This window comes from Lactuca virosa, chromosome 1 (assembly GCF_052849685.1).
Source record: "Lactuca virosa cultivar CGN04683 chromosome 1, Lactuca_virosa_CGN04683_v6, whole genome shotgun sequence".
NCBI classification, from domain to species: domain Eukaryota; kingdom Viridiplantae; phylum Streptophyta; class Magnoliopsida; order Asterales; family Asteraceae; genus Lactuca; species Lactuca virosa.
This window is the reverse complement of record NC_136426.1, coordinates 209,771,277-209,789,075: the sequence shown is the minus strand read 5'-3', so window position 1 is coordinate 209,789,075 and position 17,799 is coordinate 209,771,277.

The window sequence follows — 17,799 nt, the reverse complement described above, 5'->3', positions numbered from 1 at the left end:
ATCTATCATCACTTTGTGTATATAAGTCGTATATAATTAAGATTGAAAAGACAGTCGAATAAGTGATTCTACCCTAAGCCCACATCCAAACAAGGAAAAGGAGTTAAAGTGGAATCACAAATCCTAAGTCTGTAGAATCTTAATTATATATGACCCTAATATATGCACTTAGTAATCATAGATTTACTAGTATGGGTCCATAGTCCCTACGTGAGTGAAGTGATTAATTTGGGTGAGACAGTATTTACAACTACTTTTTCCACAGCTACTACGTTTAAGTCGATTTTGAACTCGACTTGTTGTACGAGTGGTATTCCCGGGAGGTCTTCTGGAATACATCAGGAAGGTTACGAACTTCTGGAACATCCTTGATGTCTTTCGCTTCTTGTTTCTTATCCATAGCGCGGGCTAGGACGGCGTGGTACCTCTAGTGTAGGTACTTATGAGTCTTGATGCAAGAGATGATTTGAAGGTTTGTGTCGGGTTTGTCACCGAGATGACAAGGGTTTCATTAGTCGGTAGGTTAAGGCGAACAGTCTTTTCGGAATACATGATGTCGGTATGGTAAGGAATTAACTAATTCATGCCAATGATAACGTCGGAACTTTTTATTATGACCGGTATTAGGCCGATTTAAAAGAATTGGTTGATTTAGTGTTAGAGTGCACCCTATGTACACGTCTTTAGTGCTTTTAATTTTACCATTTGCCATTCTACTGTGTATATTTCGTTAAGTGTTTGAGGTTTTTGGTTGAGTAAATTTTTAAATCTATAACTCACAAAACTCCTCTCCGCACCGCTATCAAATAGTATGCATGCATATATGTTATCGATAAGGAACGTACCGGTAATCATCGTGGGGTCCCTTATGGCCTCCTCATGCCCTATTGCTAGAACCCTTCCCACACCTCCGTAATTCCTTGGTTTTGGGCACTCCTTGAAATATCCTGTTTCACCACATCCGTAGCAAGCCTGGCTTGCCCCGACATTAGCAGCTTGGGTGGTTTGTTGTGCGGGCGCCTTACAGAAACGGGTGGTGTGCTCCTTCCTGTTGCAATTTCTGCAGTGTAATTCTCGGCAGGCTCTATAGTGATGAAAGTAGCACTTGTTGCATTTTGGAAGATTTTCAGTATATTGTTTGGCAGGTGCTGGAGCGACAGGAACAATAGCGGCGTAGACAGCCACAACTTGTTTCATTGTGGGATCTTGCATTGAATGGCCCGTCCTTATGTTCCACTGTTTTCTTTTATCGTCATTCCCCTTTGCTTGTTCAGGGATGGCTGTCATAAAGCCCTGGCGGATGTCGTGATTCATGAGCGTTTGTGCCAAGCATTTGGCACTGTCAAAAGTAATCGGGTTTGAAGCTATCACGTTACCTTGAATCTGGGTGGATAGTACCCAGATGTATCGCTCCACCTTTTTATTTTCTGGGGTGACCATCCCAGGGCATAGTACTGCTAGATCGCTAAATATGGCAGTATAGGCTGCAATTTCAGAGCCTGTCATGGTGAGGTTCCAAAGCTCTTGCTCCAGTTTCTGCACTTTACCTTTCGGGCATTATTCTGCAAACATTATAACCTTTAAGTCTTCCCAGCTTATCGAGTTAGCTACTGGGAGGGTCAGGGATTTGACATGGCCATTCCACCATGAAAGGGCCCTGTTAGAAAGTGTGCAGGCTGCAAATTTAACTTTCCTTCCCTCTGGGCAAGTACAGATTTTGAACACTGATTCGGTCTTTTCAAACCATCGTGTCAGAGTAACGACACCCCCGCTTCCATCAAAGGATTTGGGTTTGCCATTTGTAAAGTCTTTACAGGGGCATTCCCTTGGGTGCCCCTGGCTATCTCCCTGGTTAGTATTATTTGTACCACCTCTCGTACGACTAGCACCATTCGTGCTGATTTGATCCACGGCGGCAACTACAACAGCTTGGAAAATGGCAGTGTCCATCTGTGGAGGTGGTGGCGGTGGGGGTGGTGGTGTTGCTGAGGTGTTGACACGTCTGAGATTTCTTCATGGTGGCATGATTCTGCCATAAGTTCAAAGATGTTATCGGATTAGAACATCTCAACTATAGGCCTGATTATATCAACTGTATGAGAATAACAATATGAAAGACACATAAAGAGTCTAACTGTATGGTTCTATAGCATCATAAAATACTCCTATAGTATTTTAAACTTTATGTTCGGTTCTAGAGTTTCTTTGTATGGATTGTTGGTAAGTTTTAGACTCGTCATTCACTACGACCATTCCTCGTCATACGTTAGTCACCTCCTGGATAAATATAGTTGATCAGGCTATATTCATCCCAGACCTGATTACATACCCTGAGGCTTACTCATAGTGTTCAACTTATCTTAATAGTTTTTGTTTTGTTACCGTTATGACTCTGTACTAGTATGTTTATATGTACTTATGTTTTCGTGATCTTTGATGCATTCCTAGTTCTCCTATATTTGCCTTGGGTATACAAGTCATATATAATAAAGATCGAATAGCCAGTCAAATAAATGATTTAACCTTGTATCCACATCCAAACAAGGAAAAGGAAGTAAAGCGAAGCCACAAATTCTAAGTCTTTAAAATCTTTATTATATACAACCCTATCATATACACTCAGCAAACATAGACTTACCAGTAAGGGTCCTTGATTTATTTGTATGAAAATGATACGTCAGAGTGTTTTAATCCCATTGTATTTATAGTTTGTACATCTTATGTGGTTTGATATACTTAGCTCACTATAAACAATGATCTGTTCTAAATCTGTCACACCCCTAAACCAGAACGGCGAAAACGTCCGGGGGCGGGTGACTATCATATATAGTATCATAACAATTGAATAATAGAGATCAAAGTAAACACAACCAACATATATATAATTGAAATAGTTACATCATTTGTATGTGTTACATGTTTCAAAAGTCAATTACAATATGTTGTCAAAAGATTTGGTAAACGCCTTAGCGTCCCGTCCTCAAAAGTCGGTAGTTACCTGTTATTACTGATTTCCTGAGACTACAAGTTGTTTGAAAAGAGAGTGTTAACATTTAAGTTGGTGAGTTCATAAGCATTTGTAATAGAAAAATATGTCTTTGTTCCTTGAAAATGATAGTGTGTTCCTCCAAAAAAATCCAATATTTTCTGATAAAATGAATTGTAGTCTTTGAAAACTTAAGAACAAACAGTGTATGTATTGTTTTACTTTGAACTAGTATAATGTAGTTTTAATCTTTGCAAAACCATTTGAATGCCTGTTTCCAGAATTGTAAGTTATATTACATTGGAAATTAGTGTATTGTAGTTGTATCTGTATAAAACCCTTTGAATGTATGTATCGGGAACTACCAGTTGTATCGTAAAATAGTGTATTGTAGTTTTATTATTATATAAAACCATTGAAGATATGTTTGTCTCGTAAACCAAAATTTTTATTAATACTTATTGTGAGTGTCTATTATAACCATGTTAGCGACCTAGAGGCATGTACGACGTTCTTCAGGCGTCGGAATGGTACGACATTTGTCACCCACGACCTGCCGATCTAACAGTAGCTAATAATTTCGGTGCGGGATTGTAAGTCCCGTATAGATCTATACACAAGTGTCACGCTCTCCCTATAAGAGACTCTGGTTATAATTCAGGACTTTAGTGGTACTCTGGTAAGTACGATGAAGCTAGAGACTCACAACCTTGTGTCAATAGATTTACATGTAGTGTAGTGAAAATCCCTTTCTCTTGGAAATGTATGTATTACCTTACATAGAGATTACGTAGTGTAAAAATATATATACTTTTAATTAATTGTTTCTTTGTCCCGAAGGGTAAAATAGTGTGAACGCCCCATAAACTATACCTATTATAGTTTATAAAATGTTTCGTTGAAAATGTAGAATCCTTTGTATGTATCATTAATATATATATATATATATATATATATATATATATATATATATATATATATTATAAGAATAAACTAGCGTAAGATAATTATATAAGTATTTCCACAATGAAAATGGTTTAATGTACTTTAAATAACAACTATTTTATATTTAAAGCAAATAAGTAGGTTTTTAGTATGAAAACACCCATTTTACTAGTTTTTGACTTTTCTGTTCATGTTTTTTGAAAAATTGTAGAAAAATCATCGTAAGCCGAAATCTGGATCCGTGAACTCTGTGAGCTTAGAAAATGAATCTACTTTGCCCAAAATTTTTATCCTGACCTTAAATGGTTACTAACTAGAGTGAAAATGTTCATTTTCACATACTAGTCCGAAATTGTCATGAAATGACAGGCAATTTTGTAACAATCACCATAAATAATAGAAAATTTGTATAAACGCGTGCGAGTAGTCTTTAGAAAGGTATAAACCTGAACTATTTGCAAATTAAACCGTTTGGAAAGATATTAAGTTTAAGATGTGTAAAACAGTCCGTGAACAGACCCCAACGTTTCTGTGAAAAGTTGACCATTAAGGTTAGATTACATTTTAGTGATATAACTTGTATCCCCCCCCCCCCCTAAAACTTGGAAACCTCGACATTTTTGTGGAAGAAAGTAGGATTTTGGAAGAGATGTGGAAAAGTGATTTTGATTCTCCTGGAGCTTTCCTTATATGGACGGAAAGATGATGCAAGTGGATTGGTTGGTATGTGTGAAGAGATAATGATTTGACCAATGGAAAGTGAAGAAGTGACATAAAGGTGACAAGTGGGGATCCACTTGACCCACTTGTGTAATATAATATCTATTTAGCTATAGATATTTCTTAATGCAAAATTATGATTTATAATTAATAAATCTTCAAGATGTGGATAAATATGAGTTTAGAGGTCTAAGATGTGAAAAATATGAATTTGGTGGAAATCCCACGTCAAAAACTCCTAAAAATGACATAAAGTGAGAAACTGTCAAAAATGTGGGATGAAATCCGAAGGTGCGAAGGTTGATGGCCTCGGATGCGAAGGGAAGGTTCGGTGCGAGAGCTAGAGGTTCACATCGAAGGGTGTAAGTATGAAAGTTCTCGGTTCGCTTGTGAGAGGTTCGCATGCGAATGTGTTCGGTCATGTTCGTTGCGAAGGTCTTCGGTTCGCATGCGAGAGGTGGATTCGTTGTAAGAGTTACCGAGAGGTGGGTTCGTTGCGAAGGCTTGCGAAGGTTCGCAGGCGAACAGTAACCTACGAACCCTTCTTGGTCTTTTTGGTTTTCTTCTTCAGTTTTGAGCCATTTTCAACAAAGGTAGGGTGGGGATGGTATGGGTGTTTATGGAAAAGTTGGAAATGTGATTTTTATTACCAAGACTGATTTGGGAGAGATTTGAGAGAGATTGGGAGAGAGAGAGAGAGAGAGAGAGAGAGAGAGAGAGATAGAGAGACAGAGAGATTGTGTTTGTAGCCTGAGTTATGGTTTTTTCCCTGTAGTGTTAAGATTATGGACTCCACTATGACGTGTTATGAGTGCTATCTATCCCCAAAGGATACATAGTTGAATTTTATCGAGTTGATACGATACTCACCCTATTTAGGGTTTATAATTGAGCATTTGAAACTTCTGAGTGACACTTTGTATTATAATAGTAAGTTGTACATTAGGAAACGTAGTTTAAACCCTAACGTACTATCCCAAGTCGAGTTGACCGAGTTTACTCGTTGACTTTGTTTGACCTAAATTTGACCGTTGTCACAAAATAGCTACCATAACAATGATATACTGTAATAATAATCGAATATATGAATAAAGAAAGAGGAAATAAATAAAATTAAATGCACATAAAAATTTCACAATCAAAATGATTAAACCTAATAAAAAAAATAAACCATAGATAATCTATTAATTAAAAATGGAAATGTAAAAAAAACTAACAACATTTTGAGGGAAACCTTTTAGAATAAAAACATCAATTTATATTTTTTAGAAAATAATATTCGATGACAGTCCACCATTGCTCGCTTTTATATGGTCATATGTATTTTTTTTTTGGATAAAGGACTAGTTGTTCCCATCCCACATTGCTAGAAGGATGAAAGTTTGGTAAGACTTCAAGTATATAAAACTAGTCTAAAGCTTTTGTTTCAAAGCATATCAATCAATACACTTCAAGTTTAGAAAAATGTTTATCAAAACTTAGGAGAGCGTGAGTGTAATTTAGGGGGATTCTTGAGACATTAGCCTATGCGATTGTAACAATTATCATATAGTGGATCCTTCTTGTTGGACACCCTTGTTTTGCTTTTGTTTTGGAGTTTTTCATGTATATTCTGGTGTCTAATTATTTTCTTTATTATTGTTATTTGGAGGGTTGTTGGGTATCTTTGATGCTATTTTATCAACAATATCAAACAAATTGATTTCCAATATCTTTTTTATTCCCCCATTTTGGTACAGTTCCTACCTTCTTTTTGATTTTAGACATCCAATGATTTCCTTCTTCCTGCAAAATGTAGTTGAACATGTACCTAGCAAATTTTGGGCTTGGGAGATGGAAAATGTTTTATATTAAGAAGCTATTGCTTAAGAGCGAAACGTTGAGGGCCCTTTGGAGGAATAGGCCATAAGCGGCCTCCCATATTTCCTGTAACACCCTTACTTTTCAACAAACAAAAAAATCAATACGGTTGTACAAATATCATGACATCTAATCACGATAAAATGCGGTTTAACGAAAATAATTCATAAATTTATCAGAGTCATAAACTATTTTCTTGTTACAAAATTATCATCCAAAGTCTCTGCTAAATCTTGCATAAACCATTTCTTCTCCTTTATAAACTCAACAAGTCATAAAGGACAAAACATGTGGAATATGTTCCCCAAAACATAGGTTTTGTAGATAAACCACATACACATGGATTCTATATCACAAAGCACAATAGCATCAAAATATATGTTTTTTTACACATCCATTCACCAGTAAGTAATCCTTTCCAATTCAACCGTTTTGTTAGAAAGTACCCCCTGTCTAACAAATATCCTTGCTAGAAATTAATCCATTTCTAACAAAGCCACCTGCGTAAAACTTTCGCTTTACAAGATGTAACCCTTCCTATCAACCACCATATCTACAAGTAAACCCTTTACAATAAAGTTCCTTGCTAAGGAGTAATCTCTCCCAAAAAAGCTAAAAACATTTCCTTATCAGAAAGTAAATCCTTTCTAATAAAGTTCATTTCTAAGGACTAACCCCTCCTAGAAAATTTGTATACATTTTCTTATTAGAAAGTACCCCATTTCCAACAAAGTTCCTTGCTAAGGAGTAACCCCTCCCAAAAAACTCGCATACATTTCATTATGTCTAGTTATGGGGAGTTGTTGCAACCATGCATTCTTGGCCAACTACTATCCACAAGAAATACCATCCCAATAGTTTTTGTTAGAAAACCCTATTTTTTCCTTTCACTAGAAAAACTTCCTAAAACTACTTTATACAACATATATAGGTTGGGCCTACGTGTCGCATCCACATATCAAAAAGACACGATGCGTCTTTGCCTAATCATAATTCCGAAAATTGACAAATGTCCCCTGGTTTTCCCTGTATTCCATACCTTCTTCACGTGTCCACCGCCTTGGCACGTTTATGCACCATGTCAACCACAGAACATGTTGTATTCTCCCTACTTGTCAACGCAAAGTATTCTTCCATTTTCAAAATAACAATCAATTTTAGTTTCTACAACAAAATTGGCTCTACATGCCAAATAGAGTATAATCAAATACTCAAATTTTTGGGTCCTTACATTGCGCACGATTTGGAACCACCCTAAGGATGAACTCGGTTATTCGCCAGAAGGTTCTGGTGGTTCGACTAGGCTTAAGAACTTTATGATAAACAAAAGGATCTTTAACACCTATTTCCCCCTAATTCATCGTATAATGTTTGTTGCTATGCAATCCGACATCTCCTGTAATTAGATTATCGATTGTCTTTAAGAGAAAAATGAAGCACTGCTCTTCTACTAAATGATCATGATTAACTAATTCTAATGGAATTCAAGAATGGAATTTAACCAAATAAACATGATAAATATTATTCAAACAAACTATACATGTAACTGACACCGGATCTCTAGAGTAAACATAAGCTTCTACAATTCAGATCTTCAACTCTTCTTTGTTAATCGTCTTTAACAAATAATCAATCATGAACTCAATGTCTGAAGGATAAACTCGATAACCCCTCGGTATAAAGAGACGATAATAGGAATCAACTTGTACTTTGGTAGTCTAACCGGAAGTGTCCTACATAGTAGTTAATGTCTTCAATGGATCAATTCTAATGTGACAAGTGCAACCACATGAGGGCACACATGGGTAGAAATAATGATATCTACAATTACTTTAAGCATTGGGTATATGGTAGGATGATCTTGTTCAGAAACCCTTCAAAATTAAGAAGATTAAGGTTTCAAGATCGGAATCTCTAGTTGGAATTTTAATTGAAATAATTTTCAAACGACTTGAAAAAATAAAACATACAATATTACATATTTTTTATGTATTATTTGTGTATTATTATTCTTTGGAACACGTCGCCTTCAATTTGAGATACCCACGGTAGGGTTTGCAAATGAGATAGAGAACAACATCATTTATAGATCACATTCTTTTTCCGATTAAGGATGAACATGGCCATTGTAAACATATTTTGGGCACAGGGCAAGATAGAAAAAATTCCATTCTAATACAAAACTTCACAAAATCTACACATTTGTGATATATATTTCTTATGTATTTTTAGAACAAAAAAATTATAAGTAATATGTCAAGATCAAAATTGAAAAACAAATTAGCCAAACCATCAATGAACTTAAGTAAATTTTGTATTAAATATCGACTTTAGTGTAAGTTCACCATTCCAAATAAGGAATTGTTTCTACGTCATATTAGATGTTTCTCTTTCATAATCAAAGGACTTATAAAGAAGGCATCCACGTGCTTCTTGTCGACCAGTACTACAAACATAGCAATCATATTTGCTACCATAAACAAAAAGGACACCTTAATACATATTTTTTATCATTTCCAATTCATGGCATATTGTCATAACAATGATATACATGGATACAAAAAAAGGATGCACCTTGATACATAAATACAGTCTGTCATATATGCTTAAAAAGTGACTATAAAAATTTGGTATGAAATGAAACAAGTACCATAACAATGACATACCATAATAACAATGACATATATGCATGTAAAGAGAGGAAATAATTAAAATTGAATGCCCACAAAAATTTCAAAATCAAAATGATTAAACCTTATCCAAAAAATGAAACCTAGATAATCTATTAATTAAAAATGGAGATGTAAAATATCATACACAATTTTAAGGGAAACCTCTCAGACTAAAAACATTTATTTATATTGGTTAGAACATAATATTGGACGGCCTTCCACCATTGCTCGCTTTTATAGGGTTATAGGTGTTGAGTTTTTTTTGGCTAAATGACTAGTCGTTCCCATCCCAAATTGGTAAAAGATGAAAGTTTGGGAAGACTCCACATATATAAAGTAGTTCAAAGTTTGGAATTCAAAGCATCCTAATCCAACATCAGGCCTTGCCCGATACAGATCTGTCAGTAACATGCGATGGTCCCCGCCCAACGCACTCATCAGGCCCCACCTAGCATCGGGCCCCACTCGATATACATACAAACATATACAACACATGCAAGAGTCACAGAGACAGCAGGCATACAAATAAAAATAATCCATGGGACGTCATTGGTGCCTTCGACCAGCCAAACACTAGGAGGAAACTCACCGCAATCCAAGATAACAGAATACACACGCCGCTGCTACTGGAATCCTCACACTGAATATAACCAATTTATCCCTGGTCAATAATTAAGATAAATTCCCAAAATCTGATGTCCAATCCATATTCTAGCCTTCCAATGGGTAATATACCATTTTCCCCTTCCCGAATTTGACCCACCATCTCATGGTCCAACCCCCAAAATACCCAAGGCACATAATAAGCTTTCCAGGAGTACGCCCCACATACTTGGTTGGTATGCCCAGTGTACGGCATGATGTTGCACAAGGTACAACCAGTTAAAGCTTACGGATGGGGATTGCATGCATTACGCTGAGTGTATGCATACGTACGCCCATCGTATGCATCAAGGTGCCAAAACTCAGCCAAATGAGCTTAACCCCTTAAGACCTTAATGTCCATCCTGAATATCTACTTTTAACGAAGGTATTAATTCATAAAGTCAATTTCTTTAATCAATAACATGGCTCTAGGAGGTCCAAATTCTGGATCCATCAATCTACTTTCATGAAATGGCCAACAACTCATGCACGGGTGAACTTCAACCCCAAAGATCCGATTTTTATCACATAACAAGCTTAGAAATGACAAGATATGAAATCTAAAGGTTTTGGAGTAACTTCTACTCACAAAATCAAGCCATGGGACCAAAACATGCTTATTAAAATCCATAACTAGATCTACACTAAAGAACCATAAAGTTTGAAGCTTTATACCTCCAGAAGTTAGATCAAGATGTACAAAGTTTGGATCCACAAACTCCAAGCTAACCAAAACTTCTCCAATGAGTTCCTTTCTCTTCGATGTGTACCAAAAGCACTACAAATCACTGAAAAAGCCGCAAGAATTCTTAAATGAAGGCTAGGATTTTGATTTTAGGGCTAATGTTAACGGAGGCTGTAGATAATAGGGTTTGGACATAAGTTAAGGACTTTAAATAGGGTCCAAGACACTAAATTAGGGTTTGCACCAGACTGGAGTACGCCCTGCGTACTCCTGGTACGCCCAATGTACTCCAAATCCATGCATGATCATTCACCCTAGTACACCTGACGTATTCATGTACGCCAACGTACTAGAGTTAGCCCCAAAACCACCAAACTTCTGAAGGCCATAACTTCTTCGTTCTAAGTCCGACTTCGAAGATCCGTATTTCCACGGAAAGGTAATGAGAAGCTCTATAGTCCTATCAACTCTCATTTGCCTTAAAACTTTCCAAACTTAAATAAAAAATTCATCAAAGTCCCGAACTAACACTTTACGTTTATTCCCTTGGGCTCCAAAACACAAACTGAACTCTCAGATCACCTGATCTACATTATCCACATCTAAGGGGGTCTAAATCTCTCTTTCCCCAAGGCCCAAAGCCTCATGATAACTGATCTTCAGGTCACCACCCCGAATTAGGAAACAATTCGAAACAGGGTATTACATATCATATAGTGGATCCTTTTTGTTGGACACCCTTGTTTTTCTTTAGTTTTGGAGTTTTTCATGTATATTCATGTGAATAGTTATTTTCTATATTATTTCTATTTGTAGGGTTGTTGGGGATCTTTGATGCTATTTTATCAACAACAACAACAAACAATTTGATTTCCAATATCTTTTTTGTTCCCCCATTTTGGTACTGTTCTTACCTTCTTTTTTATTTTAGACATCCAGTGGTTTACTTCTTCTTTCAAAATGTAGTTGAACATGTACCTGGAAAATTTTAGGCTTGGGAGATGGAAAATATTTTCTATCTAGAAGCTAGTACATATGACCGAAACGTTGAGGGCCCGTTAGGAGAATAGGCCATGGGAGGTCTCCCATGTTTCCTATAACACCCTTACTTTTCATAAAAAAATCAATATGGTTGTACAAATATCATGACATGTAATCATGATCAAACACGGTTTTACCAAAATCATTCATAAATTTAGAAGAGTCACAAACTAACTTGTTGTTAGAGCAATATAATCTTAAGACTCTATTAAGTCTTCCATAAACAATTTATTTTCTTTTCAACTTTCAAGATTTCATTATCCTGAAAACACTTTTAATATTTTTTTTGGAAAGAGAACTTTCCTAATCGAGTGTTTCCGGGCCAGTTTTTGCGCACCGACTAATCCCCCGCTACGAACATGAGGCTATGCTTCATGTTCTGGAGTCACTGCAGGCGAACCTCCATGGCCACAGGGGCTGAGTAGTGGCAGGATTTGAGCATGGGTCAATAGGTTATCCACCATATCTTCCACATGTCATACCAAGTCACCACAACCCATTATAAACTCAACAAGTGATAAAGGATAAAACACGAGGAATATGTTCCCGAAAACATAAGATTTATAGATAAATTATATACACGTGGATTCTATATCACAAGACACAATAGCATCAAAAAATATATTTTTTTTACACATAACCATTCACCAGTAAGTAACCTTTCCCTATTCAACCGTTTTGTTAGAACGTACCCCCTATCCAAAAAAATATCCTTCCTAGAAATTAATCACTTCCTAACAAAGACATATGCATAACACTTTCAATTTCCAGGATGTAATTGTCCCTATCAACAACCTTATTTGAAAGTAAACTTTTTCAAATAAAGTTCCTTGCTATGGAGTAACCGCTCCCAGCAAAGTTGAAAACATCTCTTAATCAAAAAGTAAAATTTATGATAAAGTTCATTACTAAGGAGTAATCTCTCCCAAAAAATTTGTATAAATTTCTTATCTGAATGTAAACCCTATGCAATAAAGTTCCTTGCTAAGAGTAAACCCTCCCAACAAATCTAGATACCTTTCATTGTGTCCAATTATAGGGACATGTTACAACTATGTATTCTTTTCCAACTACTATCTACTAGAAATACCATCCCGAAGTTTTTCGATAGGACACCCTCTTTTTTCCTTTCACCAGAAAAAACTTTGTAAAACTATTTTACACAACATATATAGGTTAGGCCTACACATCGCATCCACATGTCTTACCTAGACTTTTCCGATCTTCCTTTTTTAGACATGTGTGAACATATTCAGTTGTGTGTACAATTGGCATGATGCACATGTCAAAAAGATGTGACACACACGATTCCGAAAATTGCCACATGTCCCCTGGTTTGCCATGTATCCCATACCTTCTACATGTATCCACCAATTATGCATGTTGACGTACTACATAAACCATAGAATATGTTGTATTCTCCCTACATTTCAACTCAAAGTATTATGCCATTTTCAAAATGGAAATATACTTTTGTGTCTACATCAAAATTGGCTCTACGCATCGAATATAGTATCGTTAAATATTGAAAATTTTGGGTCGTAACATTGCTTACACATATTTCCCATAATTCATCATATAATGTTTGTTGCTTTGCAATCCGACATCTCCTGTAATTATAGTATCGATTGTCTTTAGGAGAAAAATCAACCATTCCCCTTCTACTACTTGATGATGATTACCTGTTTTCAATTCAATTCAAGAAGGGAATTTAACCAAATAAACATGAGAAATAGTATTCAAACAAATTATACATGTAAACGACACCAGATCTCTAGAATAAACCTAAGCTTCTGCAATACAAATCTTCAATACCTAACCATCTTTAACAAATAATCGATCAAGAACTCAATGTCTGAAGGATAAACTTGATAACCCTTAGTATGAAGCGATGATAATTGGAATCATATCGTACTATGGTAGCCTAACCAGAACAGTCCTTCATAGTAGTTAACGTCTTCGACTAATTAATTCTAACGTAACAAGTACAATCAGATAAGAGAATACATGGGTAGCAATCACGAAATTTGTGATTACATTTGTTGGATTAGCTGTCTTAGCTAATAACTAAATTAGTATAATCTTGAATTATTAGCAAAGTCCTTGTGGGTTGCCCTCAAGCCTAGTAATTAGAAATAGTATTGTTTATTTAAGAATTAATCAGAATTAATTTTAAGATCAATTGGATTAATTAAAAGTGGAAGGACTAAAGGTGACAATGTTCAAAAGTTGAAAATTGACCAATTCTAGAACCTCCCTAGGATGGGGAACAAACTTCTAGATGGTTATAGGGTTTCTAGAGGTATTATTGGGCTCTAAGGAAGCTTGGAATGCCTTAGGGAGGAAGCAATGGGAAAGGGTTAGTTAAAAGGAAACATGTCTTACCCTTAGCCTCCCTATCACCTATATAAACCCCCTTGGGTTATGAATTTCTAAATTAGCCTCATTTTAAAGAGAATTTTGAAAATTCCCTTCCTCCTCCTCTCTCCTCTTTAGCCTCCAATTTGCTAAGGTTTAGGTGTTAGCCATTATAGGCACGAGACTTCTTGTGCTTGCTTTCTGAAGACCTACAAGGAAGGATTACTAGTTTATTTGCAATAATAAACTAAGTTATGTATTTTCTAATAAACTTTTAGTAATTTCAAAAATAGCAATGTACTTCTAGAGTTCTTGATATTAATAGTTGTTTGCAAATCTTTGTGAGAGCATAGATCCTTTAGGATGCATGTGAACTTACGGTTTATGTTTTTCTGCCAAAATAAGATTATTTGTAAAATATAAAACCCATTAGTGGTATCTGAGCCATTGTTTCGTTGATCTTGAAAAAAGTTGAATAGACCAAAATTAGGGTTTAAAGAAACTAAACCCTAAAGAGGCAAATTTTAAAATCTTCTAGGGTCCTTGAAACCTTAGCCTCCACCATATATTTTCGAAAATTTGAAAGGTTTTAGAAACCCTATCCCCCTTTGCCTAATTTATGAAATTGAGGATCCCTTTTGGGGTTTACCTTGTTTCCTTATTTGTTATTTTAAAAGCCTTAAAATTTGAACTATTAAAACCTGATAAACCCTAACCTATTTTCGAATATTAGAAGGCTTGGGATTATAATTAAATTTGAACTATTTAATTAATTGGTTAATGGTAAATAATTATTTAATCCATAATGATTTTATTAATTTAATTAATTTTTTAATTAAAAGATAAAGATTAAATCAAAATTGGTTTATTTTTAAATTAAATTAATTTTATATTAATTTGAAATATTTAAATTTAAACCTAGTATTTTAGAAAAGTTTTAAAATACACCTTATATATATACTATTAAAAGTTTAATATATTATATGTGTTAGAAAAGTCAGTCAAATCTCTAGTATGTTTCATTCACGAAACCATGCTATTAAGAGGGTATAAGGAAGCGGCCTATAAAATGGTCGTTAAATGGATGTCTACTCTCACCTACTGCTCTCCTGTGTGGTGGAGGGTCGTTTGTAACACCCCGCTTATTAAATAAATAAATAGAAAAGTTAATGAATGAATAGTAGCCCTAAAATCAATAATAATTTAGCAAGGTGTTGGTTATGAGGAATTAAATGTCATAATTGAGAGTTCGGGGGTTAAAATGTAATTTTCGGATTAGTTTGTAAAGAATTTTGGAGGTTAAGGGTTGTTCGGTAAATTCTGGATTTAAATTGCAATAAAATATTAAAGAGAGGGTTGAATGGTAAATATTGGATAAAAGTTGAAAAGATTTTATCGAGACAGGGGATAAAGTGTAAGTTTTGGGCTTAAATTGGAAAAGATCCTATGGGAGGGACCAGACTTGTTAATGTGCAAAAATTGTCTAGAAGCGGGACTTAAACCCGTGACATTTCCCCCCACGTCGCATCTACAAACCTTAAACCAAAGAGAACATTTACAGCTGCCACCCTACCCTTTTGCTTCTCCGACCAACCAAGCCACCGGCGAACCATTGTGTCGGCGAACCGTTCTTTGTTGTTGCTCCCGCTGCCGACGAAGGCAACAACCGTGGGTCCAACGTGCGAGCAAGGAAGATCAGGAACACGAAGTCGCGAATGCCGCCTCTGATGCCTTACTCCGGTAATGGCGCAGCCCGCTATTCTTCTTCCCTCTTCGTTTTCTGTCATTTCTACCCCACGCTGGCCGCTGTCGCCGCTCCAGCGGCTGTCCCATCGCAACTCTCGTCCGACAGTTGCATGCCACCGTGAATGGGTGGCTGCGTTGTGCTATGTGTGTTCGTGTTTCATCCCATGTCGTTGTGTGTGTGCGTGTTTCAGACACTACCAAGGATTATGGGCGATTAATCGGCTGGAAAACGCAAGGGCTACCATGGTAGCCAACCATGGTGGTTGCCGCCCATGCTACTTGATATGTGCATAATTAGCCATATGTTTAGTATAGATTTTTATTAATTTTTAGCCAATTATTTGCATAATATGGACAAAAAGTACTTAATAAGGTCTAAATTATATTTTCAGTCCAGAAGACATGCTTGGAGCAAAAAGGAAAAAGGAGAAGCAATTAGAAGCTAGAGAATGAAGAAAGAAGAGAAAACCTGGAGCTACTCGACGAGTCCACGAAGCTACTCGGCGAGTTCCGAAGAATGTTCGCGAAGTAATATCCAGAATCCTTACCGCACACGGATTTCTCAAATGTACTCGGCGAGTTGGAGACTTACTCGCCGAGTTGCCCCTGGTTTGAGATAATTATAAATAGAGGATCTTATTCCGAATTAAAGGACTTTCTGATATTCTTGGACGATAACTTGCGACTGAGGAAACCTTTGGAGACCTGAAGAACCCTAATCTTTGATCTTGTGAAGACTCAAGGCGAATTAGGTTAAATTTTCCACTTAATCTTAGGATTGAATCATGTCTAGCTTAGCTAAATTCGTTTTTGAGTTTGTTTCTACTGTAATCATGAGCTGAATTTTTGTAGTTTCTGTTTAGGAAAGACCAAGTTACTCCTATGGTTTGATTTATACTTATATTGATTGATTATTGGTGATTTTATTAAATTAAGTTTGTTAAAGAACCTTATGCATTAACCATAACTATTATCTGTTAGTTGGAAGACAATTAGGCTGCATGAACATCTCTTAATTGTTAACCTCATATGCTTTATGTGAACACTTCATCATATGCCTAGGATTAGTGAATATGAAACTAGGATTAACTAGAGAATGGGTAAATTAATGTGTGAGCTTGTTTGGGAAACCAACAAACAAGAGGTTAGTTGAATTACCAATTTGATTAACCAATTACAAATCTTATTTAATCCAAATAATTGAACTAGGGGGTTAATTAGTTTAAACAATTGGCCACTGCTTGAATTGATTAATTTTCTAAGGGTTAGTAATAGTGAATGCGAACCTAACCATTATAGTTGGTAACCAATATTAATTAATTTATCACTTTATCATAACATTAACCATAGGAGTGAATTGGTTGGACCTAAACAGAAACCCTTTATTAAATTTGGTGAATTTTTACTTGTCTTAGTTGATTAGTTAATTACTTGTTAGTTGGTGTGTTAAAGTTTCTAGTCTTGTAAAACTAGAGAAAAAACCCTTTACTTTTATTACTTGTTTAGTTAAAATTAGTTATTAGTTTAATTTCCGTTCCCTGAGTTCGACACCCTACTTATCCAACTATACCACTAAAAGACAGGTTCACTGCCTTTGTGTGCTAAATCTATATTTTTAAAGTAGGAATAAAACCAGTGCATTTTACATACATCAAGTTTTTGGCGCCGTTGCCGGGGAACGGTTCAAAAATTAAATCTAATTCCTAATTTTATCGATCCTTTGTGTGAGTTTTTCTTGCACAAAGTTAAATTTTTAGTAATTCAGTAAGTAGGTTAGGTTTTAGTATTTATTAGTTTTTAGTCGTTTTATTTAATTCTGTCTAATTTTTTTTGTTTCATACAGTCTACTCGCCGAGTGCACTCGACCCGACTCGGCGAGTACCCTGCTGATTGACAATTTAATTTTTATTTTCGTTCAGTTTCATTTTTTGTTCTTTTTACGCGTTTTTCTTACTTTGGTTGCAGTTGTTACATGACCCGAGGATCCAATATGTCTTTGGTTCCTCCACTTGAAGATTTGGAGTCCGCTTTAAGGAAGAACAAAGGAAAAGCCGTTGGGGAATCTGCTTCTTCAAAGAACTCACCTTTGAAGAATCTCAAGTCCGTTTTCAGCAAGAAGAAGAGCAGCAAATCAGGAGCAT